General features: G+C 51.4%; 1 protein-coding gene across 3 annotated transcripts in view; it reads right to left on the reverse strand.

Annotated features, from left to right (window-relative positions):
* Positions 1-15,006, reverse strand: part of Kcnj6 (potassium inwardly rectifying channel subfamily J member 6) — a 224,706-nt gene that overhangs the window by 13,431 nt on the left and 196,269 nt on the right. The gene's annotated exons all lie outside the window — the stretch shown is intronic.

Below are 15,006 nucleotides of genomic sequence, written 5' to 3' on the forward strand. Positions count from 1 at the left end.
AAGGAGCTGGTTTTCCTCGGGGGTGGCTCCTGGTGGGCTGATCACACTCTGGTGGTGCCCACAACCAGAAGTAGTGGACAGCATAAACCGAGTTGGCAAAGAAGAAGAGGACATGAATTGGTGGCAGGTGGGAAGGATCTGGGAGGAGCTAAGGGGAGGAGTTGGTGCTGAGGATGATCAGAACACACTGTTTGGCATTCTGAAAGAATGAATAAAAATGTTTCTTGTAAAATCAAACAAAACAATTACACAAGCCAAAGATATATAACAAGTCCCCAGATCTTAGCACAGCTGACTCCATGCTGGATGTATCACTCAGGTTATAAAACTCAGCACAGAACACAACACCAAACAAACAAACAAACAAACAAACAAACACCCCTAATCCACCAAAGTCCATAGTTCTGGGAAAGTCTCTAAATGTGCTAACCTTGCTTCTTAGCTTCTGAAGTTCTGGTTCTGGCTGTTTCTGTTACCTGAGGTGTGTCAACCCAGAGCATAGCTTTTGTGTTTAAAGGTTCACCCTGAGAAAGGCTCTGGGCTACACTGGGATTCCCAACACCCATGTACTCATCAGCCAGCTAGTGCTTCCTATTGGCTAAAACCCATGTCTTCTCTGGTGGAGAGTCCACAACAGGCAGTGAGAAGATGGTTTTCAAAACATTGAGAGAAAGAGATTGTTAAGCAATAATTCTATACCCTGCAAAACTAACCTTCATAAGATGAAGGTGAAATGATGACATTCAGTGAACAGAAATGGAGAAGCGTCATTGCTAGCAGTTCTGCACTGCTTGGAGTTGGGAAGGGAGTCCTTCAGGGAAACAACAGGACTCTGGGTGATAACTTAAATCCATGTGAGGAAATAGACACTGGTAGATAGGACTATGAAGTAAAATGCATTTTTTTCTTCAGTATAATTTTGTGCTGACTACATTCTATGATCACAATTCTGTTTCATTATATAGTAAACCATAGTTTATTTGTCCAGTGGAACAAAGTAAGTCAAAAGTGTATGGTGTGTGCCATCCTCACAGCCTGGGAAGGCCTGGTTCCTGCTCCTGTTCCACATGTGCCCAGACCCAGGCACCTTCATAGGCATTCTTGGTTACCGTTGAATTTGGAACACCCAGGTCTCTGAAACCACAAGTCAACAGAGGAGCTCTTTATACCTGATCGGAAGCCAGCGAAGATGGGAAAACAACAAAAACAGAACCAAGCTTTCAGTCAGCAGAGGCAGGCAATATCAGACATACAGCCCACAAAGAGTTCATACATGTCCATATGCATGTAAACAGTAACAGCTGAAGAGGTGAGACTTTGGGGGGGGGCAGGGTAGGCACTGAGGGGAGAGGGAAGGGCTGGGGTTGTGTAATACCACATTCTCCACCTTAGTTTTTGAGACAGGGCCTCCCATTGACCCTGGAGCTCACCAGTTTGGCTAGACAGTCTGTCCAGCAAGCCCTCCTGTGTGTGCTTCCCCGACACTGGGATGACAGGCTCACACTGCCATGCCCAGCTTTTCTGTAGTTGTTTTTTTTCTACAGGGTCTGGGGACTGAATTGAGCCCTCATGCTTGTGCAGGAAGTGCTGTGCTGACTGGACCTTCTTCCCAGGTTCATTTTTCTAAAACTTACTGAACCTTATACTTTCTTCCTGGGAACGTCTCTGAGTCCCCACCGGGTTTCCTGAGTGTTGCAGAGAAGCACATGGAAACAGCTGGTCTTTTGGTATGCACTCTGTTCCTAGAGGAAACCACAAGCGATAAGATGTGCAAGACCCACTGCCTCCAGGAGCCGGGAAAGACACTGTACGCGAAGGCGCCTGTAGAAAAACACTGGAGCAGACCTGTGAGATGTGAATTAGCAGGCAAGGCCCTATTTTTAGATTCAGTGACAGGTTACAGTGGGAGAGTCTGTGTGCAGAATAGCGACATGATGAAAGCCACCCTGAGGGAGCCCCTTGGGGCACAGTGGGAAGCGGCAGCAGCGGGCAAGTGTCGCATCAAATCTGCCTAGAGTAAGAGCGCAGTAAAATAAAGCACCCACCCCTGAACACTGTGAAGTAGATTTACATTGCTGGCATTCCAAAGCGAAGAGGGGCTGCATTTCAGACCCTTCCCATTTCACCTCAGAGATCAGGCTACCTGACAGGCGTTTCCCTTCCCTTCCTACCCCTGCTCATCGAAGGAAGAGCTGCGCTCAGCCAGCCCTGTCCACAGCAAGGCCGCGCTGGAGTCTCAGCCCTGGGATGCCGGCCGTGAATGGCGTTGGTGACTTACTGAGCCCACCGTCAGGTGGCAGCAGGGCAGAGTGCTCCAGTGTAACACGAGGCTGTGAACTTAGCCGGACCTGGTGGTGAAAATCCAGCCGCCCTGCTTCATGCTCACGGCCCCTCTGCTGAGCGCCACGCTTCCCCTAACACTGAGCTGGGGGGTCCACTGTGGCTGCCTCATAACTGCAGAAACAAATCGAAATGTATGTCCTAAAAGCGAGCCAAGGAGACACATTTCACACCTGCACTCTTCATAATTAAATACTGACTCTAGTAAGAAACGCCAGTTTTCCGGGCCCTGTGTGCCAGGGACTGGACGCTGTGAACCGATGTTCTCTGACCCCGCATCTGGGCTGAAGGTGCTAAGGAATGATTGACTGGCCAGAACTAAATGATCACGGACACTTGGAACGTTGCCAGAACTGCATGATGGGGGAGAGTTGGAATGTTGCATATTAAAAGCCCGAGTCTAGCTCAGGCTGTCTTGGACCCCGTCATAGCCAATTATTGCCAGCCTCTATTGACCTAACAACTTCGTGGCTATTGGGTAAAACTTTTGGAAGCAGACTGCCAGCTTCTACCAACTCAAAAGCTCAGGGCATTATCAGATGGCGTCTGGGGACTGCGGGGGGGGGTTCCCTGCATTGCTGGTCCCCACTAGGGTGCTTGGTTGCTGCTTTGGTTTACCATCTTCCATTCTTTAAAGTTCCTATAGCCACCTCTGTGGTGGCACATGCCAGTCAAGGAAACTTGAATCCAGATTCCCAGGCCCTGGCCACTCAGGATAAACTATGGCTTTCTTCTTTGGAGATGAAAATGTTTCGTATGCATCATCTCAGCCTTGCAACAGCCCCCTGAGTGGATGCTTCAGCCATCTCTAGCCTACAGGTGAGAAGACTAAAAGGAAAGAGGATAAGGAACGCTGAACAGTGGGCTCAGTGGTTTGATTCTAAATGTCATGCCTTGAAACCCTGAGTATATACAGAGATTGCGTCTCATAGGACTGGTACGATACTCTGATTACCTCTTCAGTAGAGGAAAGGGACCAGCCATGACAGCACATGTCTGTAATCCTAACACCTCAGAGGTGGGAGGGAGGAGCATCGGGAGTTCATTGGGGCCCAGCAGCGAATTCTAGGCCAGCCTGGGATACATGAAAGAAGATCCTGTTTTATAAACAGAGAAAAAAGGGGGACCCAGACACCGGAATGCGGGCATCCTCGTCCTGTGCCAGGCCTATAGAGAAGCAGCCGTGTGGGGACCTACCCAGAGAAGCATTGTCCACAAGCCAGAGCCCAGACTCCCAGCCTCCACGCTGAGGAGAGCAGGCTGTGGGAGTGCCCCGGGCTGCGGCTTTGCTCTGGCCACCTGCCCATTACAGTGAGGGCACGTGTTCTTATGTGGAAGCTGGGCTCCAGAGCCTGCGGTATTTCCATGAGATTCCTTTATTTCTGAAGATAGGGACGGTCCACGTAACTCTTACAGCATCCTGCACTTCAAGGCTTGTAATGTAGTTACCAGAGTAATGTATATTCTATGAAATAAAGCAGGGTGCAGCTACGTTGTTCAGGAAGGCAGTCTGGGTGATGACTTCGCAGCCAAGCGCCCCTGCCCTCTGTCTGCTCCAGGGTGCTTCTCTCGTCTTCCTGTTTTTCTCTATCAGATGCCCGGTAGGCCTCGCCACGTGCTAGGCCTCGCCATGTGCTAGGCCTCGCCACGCTTCCCTTGTCTTCCACACAAGTTCTGCATCTTCTACGGAGGTTGGGGTACTCGCTACCATCTTCAGGAAACTGCTTGGAAATATCAAAGCAGTATTTGTTTGTTGTTGTACTGCTGTGCGTGCATGTCCAGAGGTCGATGGCAGGTGGCTTCTTTGGTTGCCTCTCCTTATTACTGAGGCAGGGTCTCAGGCCACCCAGACATTTGGCTAGTCTGTCTAGGCAGCCTGCCCTGGGCACGACTTTTCACTGACTTCCAGGTTCTGGGGCTGTAGGCTGGCTATCATGTCCTCCTGGCTTTTTCTAAGTGTTGGGGATCTGAGCGCTGGTCTTCACATTTGCATGGTAAATGGTACGATGGCACTGTTTCCTTAGCTTCTTTCCGGATGTGTTTTTAATTTGTATGTAGGAAGGCTCCTGATTTTCGCGTCTTGATTTTCTATCGTGCTACTCTGATGAATGTGTATAGCTGATGTGGGAACGTTCCCATGGGGCCGTTCAGGTGTTACATGTGAAAGAGTTGAAATGGAGCTACCCCATAACGGGAGACACCACGGGCTAACAGAACACCAGAGCCAAGCACACACTACTTCTTTTGGAGTTATTGGCCAGTGAGGTCTCACAGGCCTCCAGACCACAGCACCTGGCAGTGTTCCGGGTTCCCTCCAGAACTCGTCAGTGAGGTGCTGTTGCTGAAGAAGCTCGTGGCTGAGGGCGGTGCGGTGGGGAAACGAAGCTGGTGCTCGCTTCCCTGCCGGCTGGCCGTGTCGGAGCTGTACGCACTCTGGAGGGAGCGCGGCCATTACTCTCGGCCAGTTGTCGACCCGGCAGGACACAGCGGTGCCTGCCCTGGGAAGCTTGGTCCATGGCGCAATAGCGACACAAACGCCAGGGGAGTAAGCAACCATTTTCTGATCCAGTTAAGACCCACTCCGTAAAGGAAAACCCACCCCGGCACCGTCCTCTGCCTGAGAACCCACGGCTAGACAGGTCACAGGCCACAGGGAGCCTAGTGCTATTCTCCTAAATGAACACAGTATCGAGCCAACCGTGACAGCTTTCCTATGCTTACAGGTTGGGGCAGGCTTGGGCAGGCTCAGCCGGCCTCAGGGATGTTTGTATTTGCAGCAGCTGGTTATTAACACAGAGACCTGCCACTGGCTAAGTTCAGGGAACAGGGGACTGCGGAACGGACATTCAAGGAGTGCCTGCATCCCGCCCTGTCCTCCCAAGGCTCGGGGTCCCTGCGAATGAGGGGCACAGAGACTGTACCAGCCAGAGGCAGAGGATGGCTACAGGAAGACAGCAGGGCAGCTTCACACGTGAATTCACAGGCGTTACGACAGCACACATAAGACCTGTGCATGCTCAAGCTGTGCCAGATCCCAGCACAGAGAGGGGAGGCAGGCGTGAGGTCCTGCCCCTAGGAGCGGAGCTATTGGCAATTGGTAGCTGCTGGGAGAGTCAACTTTCCTAAGAGTGTACACCCGCTAAGTCTACCAAATACCCAAGTGTATATGGGCAGCACAAACTAGACTTGATAGGAAAAAAAAAGACACAAAATTGGGTGGGCAGGCAGGGGTGGTGGTTCTGGGAGATGGAGGGGGTGGATAGGAGGTCATGAAAGATCCTCACGTCAGCGCTCATGTGCAGCTGGTCCCATTCTGTCTGCTCTTCAAAAGCGGGAGCCCGGGGGCCTGACACCGCGTGTTTGCCACTGTCCTACAAAACGTGAGAAGTCACCTCAGCAGCCACGAGCCCTGCGGAGTGAGCACTTACACAAGACTGATCTCCAGACTTGGGGACCCAGCACACTCCCAGCTTAAGCAGGGAAACACACCTGACCTCATTCGGACCAGGAAACCCGTGTTACACACCACGCAGTGAGAACAGGGCTACAGCTCGCTCCCTCAAGCCAATCAGAACCTTCCCTGCTTCCGGAAGTTCTTCCCGATAGAACATCTACCAGTGAAAACTGTCCCAGCAGTCCCCCGTTCACCCTTACACGGGCTCCCGTCAAACTCCTTTATCTCTACAGCAGGAAAATGATGGGGAAGGATCCTCTCAACCATTCGTGTTCAAGTCTACCCTAATTACACGCAGCCTCATGGAGGAGCTAGACGTGTTTCTGTTGGGAATGACCACAAGGGGGTGCCATTTCTGTGCCTACAGGGGCCTCGTCATCCTTGCTGGACTAGGCTGGTGTGGCTTCTTCAAGATCTCAAGCTCCTGCCCTCACCCTTCACCCCTCTCCCACGGCTCTATGAACTCCTGGTTCCCCAGGGCATCTGTGTTTGTCCTTGGGACCTCAGGAGGAGGAGGAGGGGTAGGTGCTGCTTACCTCTCCCCCAGAGAAGGAATTTTAGCAACATACACAGATAGACAGACCTTGCCAACAGTCACGTGTTCCTGCTTCAGACAGAACAAAAGGAAAGGAAAGCAAATGAAGAACCCACTCTGCTCTGGGAGGTGTGCGCATGCGTGTAAGAGTGGGGTTCAGGAAAGAAAAGGGTTTGCTTGAACTGGACTCAGGGCCCCTGCACACCCCAGCACCCGCTGGTGCACATTCCTCAGCGCGCTGTAGCGGTCAGCTTTGGTCTTTGGCCGTGGTGGGGACTCCGAGGCAGGAGCTCTGTCCTGGCCTCACTTTGCCTCCGTACCCCAGGTTCATGTTTGAAGACTGGGCTCCCCAAGTGTACAAGTGTGTAAGGACACATGTGTGTAAGCCCAGTGTACTCACTTGTGAGTTCATGTTAGTTAACACATTCATGAACGTGGCAGGCATGTATGTATGTATGTATGTATGTATGTATGTATGAATGTATGTCCCAAGTATTTCTGTGCATCCACTCAAGGACGTTTTGAAAGGCTAGTACTTTCTCAAACCTTCCATCAGGAGGACTGGTGGACGAGGCACTTAGAATGGGCACAAACAGTGTCCCATGCCATGTCTCTGCTTTGGGGAGTTTTGAAAGACAGAGTCACATGGGCCAAACCCTCCGAAGGGTCCCAAAAATGACAGCATGCCACCTGAATCTGGATCAGTCTTAGGGTAAGGAAACTTGGTGAATGGCAGCTTGTCAGAATTAGCTGCTTAAAAATGAAAATGAGCTGGGCTGGAGAGATGTTTCAGTGGATAGGAATGTTTGCTGTATTAGTAAAGGGTCTCTAGAGGAACAGAACTTAAAGAACGAGTCTATCATCCATCTATGTATCTATGCATGCATGAATGTATGTATCTATCTATCATCTATCCATCTGTCTATCCGTCTATCATCTATCCGTCTATCATCTATCTATCTATCTATCTATCTATCTATCTATCTATCTATCATCTATCTATCCATCCTCTATCTATTCTATCTAGAAATGGACTCACTAGAAAGGCTCACATGCTGTGGTCCAGCTAGTCCAACAGTGGCTGTCTACCATGGAAGTCCCAACAGTCCAGCAGTCCATGGGGCTGGATGGCTCAGCTGGCCTCAGTAGAAGCTGGCTCGAATGCCAGTGAAGAAATGAACCAGCCATCTAGATTGAGGCTGAGCAAAGAGAGCAAGCTTCCTGCGTGTCCTGTGCATGGGCTGCCAGCAGAAGGTGTGGCCCAGACCAAAGGTGGCTCTCCCACCTCTCAATGTCCGCCTTAACGGTGGATCTTCCCCTTGGAGTGACCTAAGCGGAAAACCGCTCCCCGGCGTCCTTAGCCTCGCGGCTTTAGTTCGCTCCACATGTGGTCAAGCTGACAAGCACGAACAGACACCACACTTGCTGTGTAACCACGGACACCCGAGTTCATACTTTAGCACTGGTGTAACGAGCCAGGCTGGGCCACACACATCTGTAACCCAGTGTGTGTGTGGGGGAAACGTGTGTGGCTGGCTGCAGACCAGGGTTAGTGAGAGGCTGTGTGTCAAGGGGACGAGGTACGTGACAGAGAAGGACAGTAATTCCTCTTCTGGCTCCTCTGCACATGCGGAGTGCACGCCCTGTGTGCATGTACAGCACACACATGCACACACGCACACACACCATCCACATACGCCACCCCATACAACCCTCCCACAGAAAGTGAATCATTGCTGATGGGAAATTTAAGTTTCTTTTCTTGGGAAATAAGGCATTGAAGAGCACTTAATTGCATTTCCGAGACATGAAGCCAGCTCCATTTACTTATCTCAAGTGTTGGGTCTATAAATTATAAACTCTCTCAGAGCATATTTAAAAAAATTGCCTTAGAGTTCTCAAAAGCCTTCTCTTGCAGATCAAACTCAAAAATATAATGAAAACCCCTTCATTGAAGAAGGGTGGAGCTTGAGATCCCGGCTGCCTCTCCAGGTGACACGGCTTCAGAGGGACAGCGTAGCTGCTCTGTTGTCTTTTCTCAACAGACTTTAAGTACATATGTTTATACAATTTATAGAATATATATATATAAATTATACAACTGACCTCTAAGATTGAGGTTGATCATTAGATCAATGAAGAGTTGATGATTAGATCAATGACTATCTATCTATCTATCTATCTATCTATCTATCTATCTATCTATCTATCTATCTATCTTCTATCAATCATCTATCTATCCATCTATCTATCTTTCATCTATCATGTATCTATCATCTATCTCAAATAGACTTCTAAGTTTGGATTGGATAATTAGATCAATGGAGAGATTCAGCGCCACTGTGGATGAGAGGCAAGGTTAGTTAGGGAAAGGACACTCCCATGGTCCGTTTGATGGGCCTACGGGTTCTCACTAGCTGTGGTTCTCACCAGTTAATGGTCACATGAGGAGACAGCAGCTCACACAAATACCAAGCATGTCGAGTCTCTAGCCAGTTGGGGCTGAAGATGGAAGAGCCGCACTCTAGATGACTTGTCCTTCTTAACTACCTGCCCATGAAACCAGCAGCTCAGTGGGAGTTGTTGGTGGACAGGAGGCCGGTTTCCACTACCACAAACATTCCAGGTGCCTGTGAGAGTCACTTCAATATTTCTGGAGCTTCTCCCCACGAATGACTGTTACACGGCTATGCACCTGACCTGCCTGCTGTTTCTTTCTCTAGGGCTTTCAAGAGTCTCTCTGAGATCTCCTGTCTCACCTACCGTACACTTTCCATCTTGGATGACATCACGCACAGATATTTCTCTCTATGTATGGCTGACCTTTAATACCACATCTTTGGCCCTGAGCTCGTTCCTGATCTCTGGTTCCTGTATTCTCCATCAGTTCGGTCTTCTCCTGGATGGCTCAGCAAATGCCCTGGAGCCAGCACAGTTAACATTTCCTCTGCACACCTGGTCCTCATGCCCAGCCTCGAGTTCAGCCAATTTGCTGTTACTTAAGCCCATTCCTTTTCCTGATCCCAGCATACAGTGTCTTACCGCCCATGGCTGATAGGACATTTGGGATGTTCTTGGACCCCTGACACTCTCCTTCATTGCTGTTCCCCTGCCCATGCCACCCTCATCTCTGTCACCACAGAAACTCAATGTGAGCCTTCTGGAGTGAGTTCAGAGCGCGCTCTGTGACGGATGGGCATCTGTCAGAGCAACCAAGACACTGTAGGAACAGCTTGATGGAAGATGTGCTTGTTTTGGCTCTGGTTTCAGGCACTTCGGTCCATAGTTTCTTTACCCTAAATTCCTGGGCAGCTGTCATGGTGCAAGGAGAGCTCCTTTAGGGCAGACAAGAAGTGGGAAGAGCAATACAAGAGGGGCCAGGGAAAGAGATAGCCCCAAGTAGACAACCCCAGGGCCTGACACCTCCCGCCTTACACGATGAGACCATATGTGTTATGAGCCCACCAAGAGAGCAAACCATTCATTGGGTCAAAATCCTGGAAATGCCATTGCAGACACTGTGGAGGTGAATTTTTAAATCCAGTCAAACTGATTATCAGAATAACGACCACTGACCCCTAGAGTGAAACCCAAAATTTCTATAGCACCTTTTTTGGAGGGGGGGGGATGTCTCTACTCCTCCAAACCCTGATGGTCTCCTCTCCACACCTGGTCACACTCTTCATACTGGTTGAGTGTCTCCCTGCTGGAGGCTACAGTTGCCACTCCAGGGGTCTGTGCTGACATCACACTTGATCAGGTCCTTGCCACACCCACCCCCCTCAGCTTGTCCCCGCATGGGCACATTTGAACTCCTTTACCAAACGACTCCTCTCTGATAGAACAGTGCATCTGTGGTAAGCCGTGTTCGAGAATCTCAGCGTAACCAGTGGTTCTTATCTAATAGCCTTTCCCAAGACATAAATCCAGCCGGAAAGGTGATGTATTTACCCAGGAAAAATGAAACAGATATTGAGCAGCCGAGAGTGGATGGATCTACAGAGAGAAGCTTGCAGGTCAAGGGCTTCCTGGTCACTCTGGGCCAGGGCTAAATGGGCAAAACTCCTGACAGGAGAGAGGACCACACAGTTGGCATGGTGGAATGGCAGAGGGGCTAGCAGAGAGACCACGCAGCTGGCATGGTGGAATGGCAGAGGGGTTATCGGAGAGACCACACAGCTGGCATGGTGGAATGGCAGAGGGGTTAGCGGAGAGACCACACAGCTGGCATGGTGGAATGGCAGAGGGGTTAGTGGAGAGAAGACCACGCAGCTGGCACGGTGGAATGGCAGAGGGGCTAGCAGGCTCCTGCAGAGGCAGCTCTTGTCTCGCAATCTCCACCAGCCATTTTTAAGCAAGCTCTGGACTAAGTTGGCAACATCACTGGAAACACCTGAAGGTCTGGCATCTTCTGGAGGTGTCTGGCACCCATCCCTCACTCTGAGCCCACCTCCTGTAGCTCATCCATTGCTGCACATTTGTGCCTGGAAAGGCTTCAAGGCACACGAGGGTTTCCTGAGGGCAGCAGCTACCAGAGCAAAAGTTTTGACTGAGTTACATTTAATTTGCCAAGAAATTAGCACCTGTTAAACCAACAGTCAGTTTCCCAAACCAAGATGCATCTCTGCTGTGTGGACGTCTGTGTCCATGGATCGATTTAGTAACTTGTGAAAAAGAACAGAATGTGTCCGCCTCACCCTCACCTTCCTGAGAGCGTTGGAACCGGGTGTTTGAGGAGGAGAGAGCTCCTGGGGAAAGCTCGCCTACTGAGGCAGAGCTTGGGCCTGGCTCTGGGCACTTCCTTCCCGTGCCCTTCCACGATTGTTTGCTTTCTCAGTTATTCCGTATCGTGGGTTTGGTTTTTGATGAATGTGCTGAGCAACAAGCTTTTCCTGTTCTCTGAGGACCTGTCTGTCCTCCGCTTCATTAATTGTCTGGTAAAGAAGACGCCTTGAGCATGTTTTAGGGCACAGAGGGAAAGCCACGATCCTCCCCAGTCTCCTGCCCCACCACCATTTCATTTTTAAGATTAGTTCAGGGCGCCTTCTCAGTTGGGAGGGGCCAGTATGAGCAAACAGCAAATGAGAGAGTATTGACTAAAGAAAACAAACGATTTTCTTCAGCCAAATAGACTTTAAAGGATTTTTTAATTAAAAACAAAAAACAAAAAACAGTGGATTTTGAAAGCGCAGATGGCATTTGCAGCGTGACTCTCAAGCCCAGTGCCAGTGTCTTTTTCCAGTTTCTGTTGCACTGACATGTCGGAGAAGAGGTGGTCTGTAATGAAGAAATCCCAGCTGATGGCTCTGGAAGCTGGTTGTCCGAAAGCAAGGGGCTACCGGTTCGTGCACTGTCTGGTGGAGTCTGACATGGCTGTGACTCACGGCAGAGTGGAAGTGCAAGGACACTGGTGTGCCCAGAGAAAGCAGCAGGCAGCGTGGGGCAAACTACCCAGCTGGCTAATTACCCCTCCCGGGAACCGTCAGTCCCTGTGTGCGGGCTCTGCCTCCGTGAGCCTCCCACAATGCCCTGGCTTCCCACCCTGCTGTGCTGTGGCTGTGGGGTGAAGAGTCCATGGCACAGATTCACAAAGGGCACATTGAAACCACAGCAACCAGAAAGGTGAGCCAAGGACACAGCAAAACACCGGCTGCTTCTGATGGTCTGTGCAACAGGTCCAAGCATAAACTGAAACGCTGGGCGGAAGTTGGAAGGTCAGCTCGTATCCTGCATGTTTATGGCCGTACCTGGGGACAGTGGCCTGGGTGAGCCAGGCTCAGTAAGCAAGCTTCCCTGGGGAAGGGCCCTGCAGTGTCCGCAGGCATCCCAGGCATGCTGCTGCTTTAGCAAAACCTGCTAAGCGGGAAAAACGTCACGTATGGAGCCAACAGCATCCTTCTCAGCGTTTCCTCACTGATTAGATTCTTTGCCCTCTCAGGACCGTCCCTAGATAATCACAGGCTGAGCACAGCCCACGGCTTGCTTGTGATGTTCAGGATGGCACCCAGTCCTCAGCTGGCATTGGATGGTCAGTGATGGAGTCTACTCATGCCTCAGGAGCCCTCGTGCTCCCTTCATATCTGGAATACTTCCCGGCAAGCTCTCTGAATCAGGGCATCCTTGTAAACTCGTGCGTAAGGATGTTAGAAGCGAGTCTCTTAGCCTAAATCCAGTTTTGAAGAGTCAAAGCACACATCCCAGCTGGCTCCACGTCCCTCTGCTAATCCACGTGTGGTGGAGAGGCGACCCGGAAGTTCCCACAGCACCAAGTACAGAACCAGGCACAAATGAAGACCCGGTATGACGAGAGAGAACAACCCCCTGTCACACCTTCCCCATTGCTTACAGGAAGAGGGTCTACCCCGACGCTGGGTCCCAGGGCTAAGAGCAGCCGCCTACCAGTTACGTTCACGCCGAATACGCTCTCCTAGGAGGACATGGAGTCCCCGTCGGAGCGTGATCATTTATTTGTCTCTGGTTTTAACATAAGGGAGATGAACTAGACAACAGGCTATGCTCCTCTTTGGATGAATCTCTGTCCTCTCATCCCTCTGCTCCTCCCGGAGGGAGACCCACTGTGTTCCAGCTGCCGAAGCCAGTGTGACAAGAGAAGCAAGAACACCAAGAGAAGAACACGCTTAATTCTAACCCAGCACTTCTGCAGCGGCGGGGTGCTGTGCGTGGACCCGATCAGAGGGGGGGCGGGACCCTTCGTGTCCCCTCCACGGGCAGCTGCAGAGCAGATGGTCCGCACAGCACAGGCGTTCAGCAGCCCAAGGACGTCATTCACGACTCGCAGGCTCTTCTCTCTCTGCTCTTACAGCTGGGAGGTGGCGGCTTGAGCCTCAGTTCTCAGCTCACTTATTTTTGACCCCACAAACACTCTTTTCAGTCTTTCTAAAGGCCACAAAGACCTGATTGGGGGCATGTGTTTGTGTGTGTCTGCGTGGCGTGTTTATGTCTGGCGTGTGTGTGCTCATCCATGTGTGCACGTCTGTGCCTGCATTTGTGTGTGGAGAGGAGAGTCCTGTCCCACGTCTGTTTCTGAATCGGCCTGTGCATTAGTCACTGTTCTGCTGCTCTGCTAAAACGCCAGGAGCAAGGCGACTTACACAAGGAAGGGGTCATTGGGTTTACGGGTACAGAGGGGAGGGCGTCGGCTGCGGCAGGGGCGCACGTGAGCGGCGTGCACGTGAGCCGAGCAGAGGCCGAGGCTCGGATCTTGAAGGGACACAGCTGGGCTGTGAGCTGGAAGGAGAGTCTTTGGCTCTCAGAGTCCACCTCCAGAGACACGCTTCCTCCAACAAGACCACACCTCCTAGGCCTCCACAGACCACCGATGGAGGAGACTCCGGGCTGCCGGGCCACCGGACTGAGCTAATCCTTGTTTCCCGTGCTCCTGTTCTTTCACAGCTAGAGTTTGCTGAGCCTGTTGCAAGAGCTAGCATAGAACTTATTCCTGGGATTGTCCCAGTGCAGACCGACAGCCCCTAGCCCACATCGCCGCCGCCACCACCACCGTGATGGGTTCTGAGTCGGGCTCACACGCACCTGCTCATAAGCCCGGGGCCAGATGTCACAGCCAGGGGCAGCTGTGCGGCCCAGAGTTTGCTGAACTGACTGAGCCGGGAAAGCCTACCTGCTCCTTCTCACAAAAGCGCCGAAGGCTCCGGCCCTCGCCGTGCCCACCAACCCTGCAGCTAGCCCAGTGTGACGTGTCCCCTCCTCTTGGGACCTGTGAGTCACAACTCTCTTTAAGCAGCCTGTCCTGATACGCCGATCTGTGCACCTCGAGTTTCACACCGATTTGCTCCATCGGTGGGCACGCCTGCGTATTCTGGCCCGCAAGCTGCAGCAAATTCTTCACTGGCTCATTCTTTTGACCTGACCATCTCTTCGCTGGGTTGAGCGGCCTTGCTGTCCCTGGCTGTGGAAGTTCTGGCTGGTGTCTTTGCATCCCGGCCGTCTCTCCGTCTGCACCCCCGGCTCATGGGTGCAAACCGCTGCCGGCCAGCACTCAGCTGCTTCACCGTGACTGCGTCTTTTGTTTGATTCCTCACTGTTATCAAAACGATTCTGAGGAAGGTTTTTCCTTTTTAACTGGGTGTCAGTCCTGGGTTCAGTAGGTCTGTTGCTTTGTATGATTTTGTCACCCAGTTCCACCCCTAACCAGGTGTCTTCCTAGGATTTTATATCTTCTGCATACAGTAACTTGATCAATTCTTAATGGCAGCCACTAGGTGATAATACTTGATGGCAACTCAAGAAGGAAAAGCATTTTGGATTCTGTGGCTCCTGTGAGTCTCTGTTGTTCTGAAGTGTCTCGTGAGTCAGGCGGGATATATGTGCCAATGTCTCACAGGCCTGTAACTTGGCAAGTTCTCACACCTAGTGTCGGAGTCAGGCGCTGTGCTGACGTGGGGACAAAAGAACGAACAAATTGCAGAGGTAAAGAGCCAGCTCAGTGGGCAGGGGCCCTGCTGCTCTCGAAGAGGACCCAGGTTTCTCCAGCCCCGAGGGCGCGGCCAAGCACTGTCGCTCGGATCCGGGATCGGACCTTTCACTGCCTCCATAGGCACCTGCACTCGCTTGCATGCCTGCACACACATGCACATACACATACATGCACGCACACACATGCATGCACATACATACACACGCATACATGCACACACAG

This window comes from Psammomys obesus, unplaced genomic scaffold (assembly GCF_907164565.1).
Source record: "Psammomys obesus unplaced genomic scaffold, mPsaObe1.curated_primary_1811, whole genome shotgun sequence".
NCBI lineage: Eukaryota > Metazoa > Chordata > Mammalia > Rodentia > Muridae > Psammomys > Psammomys obesus.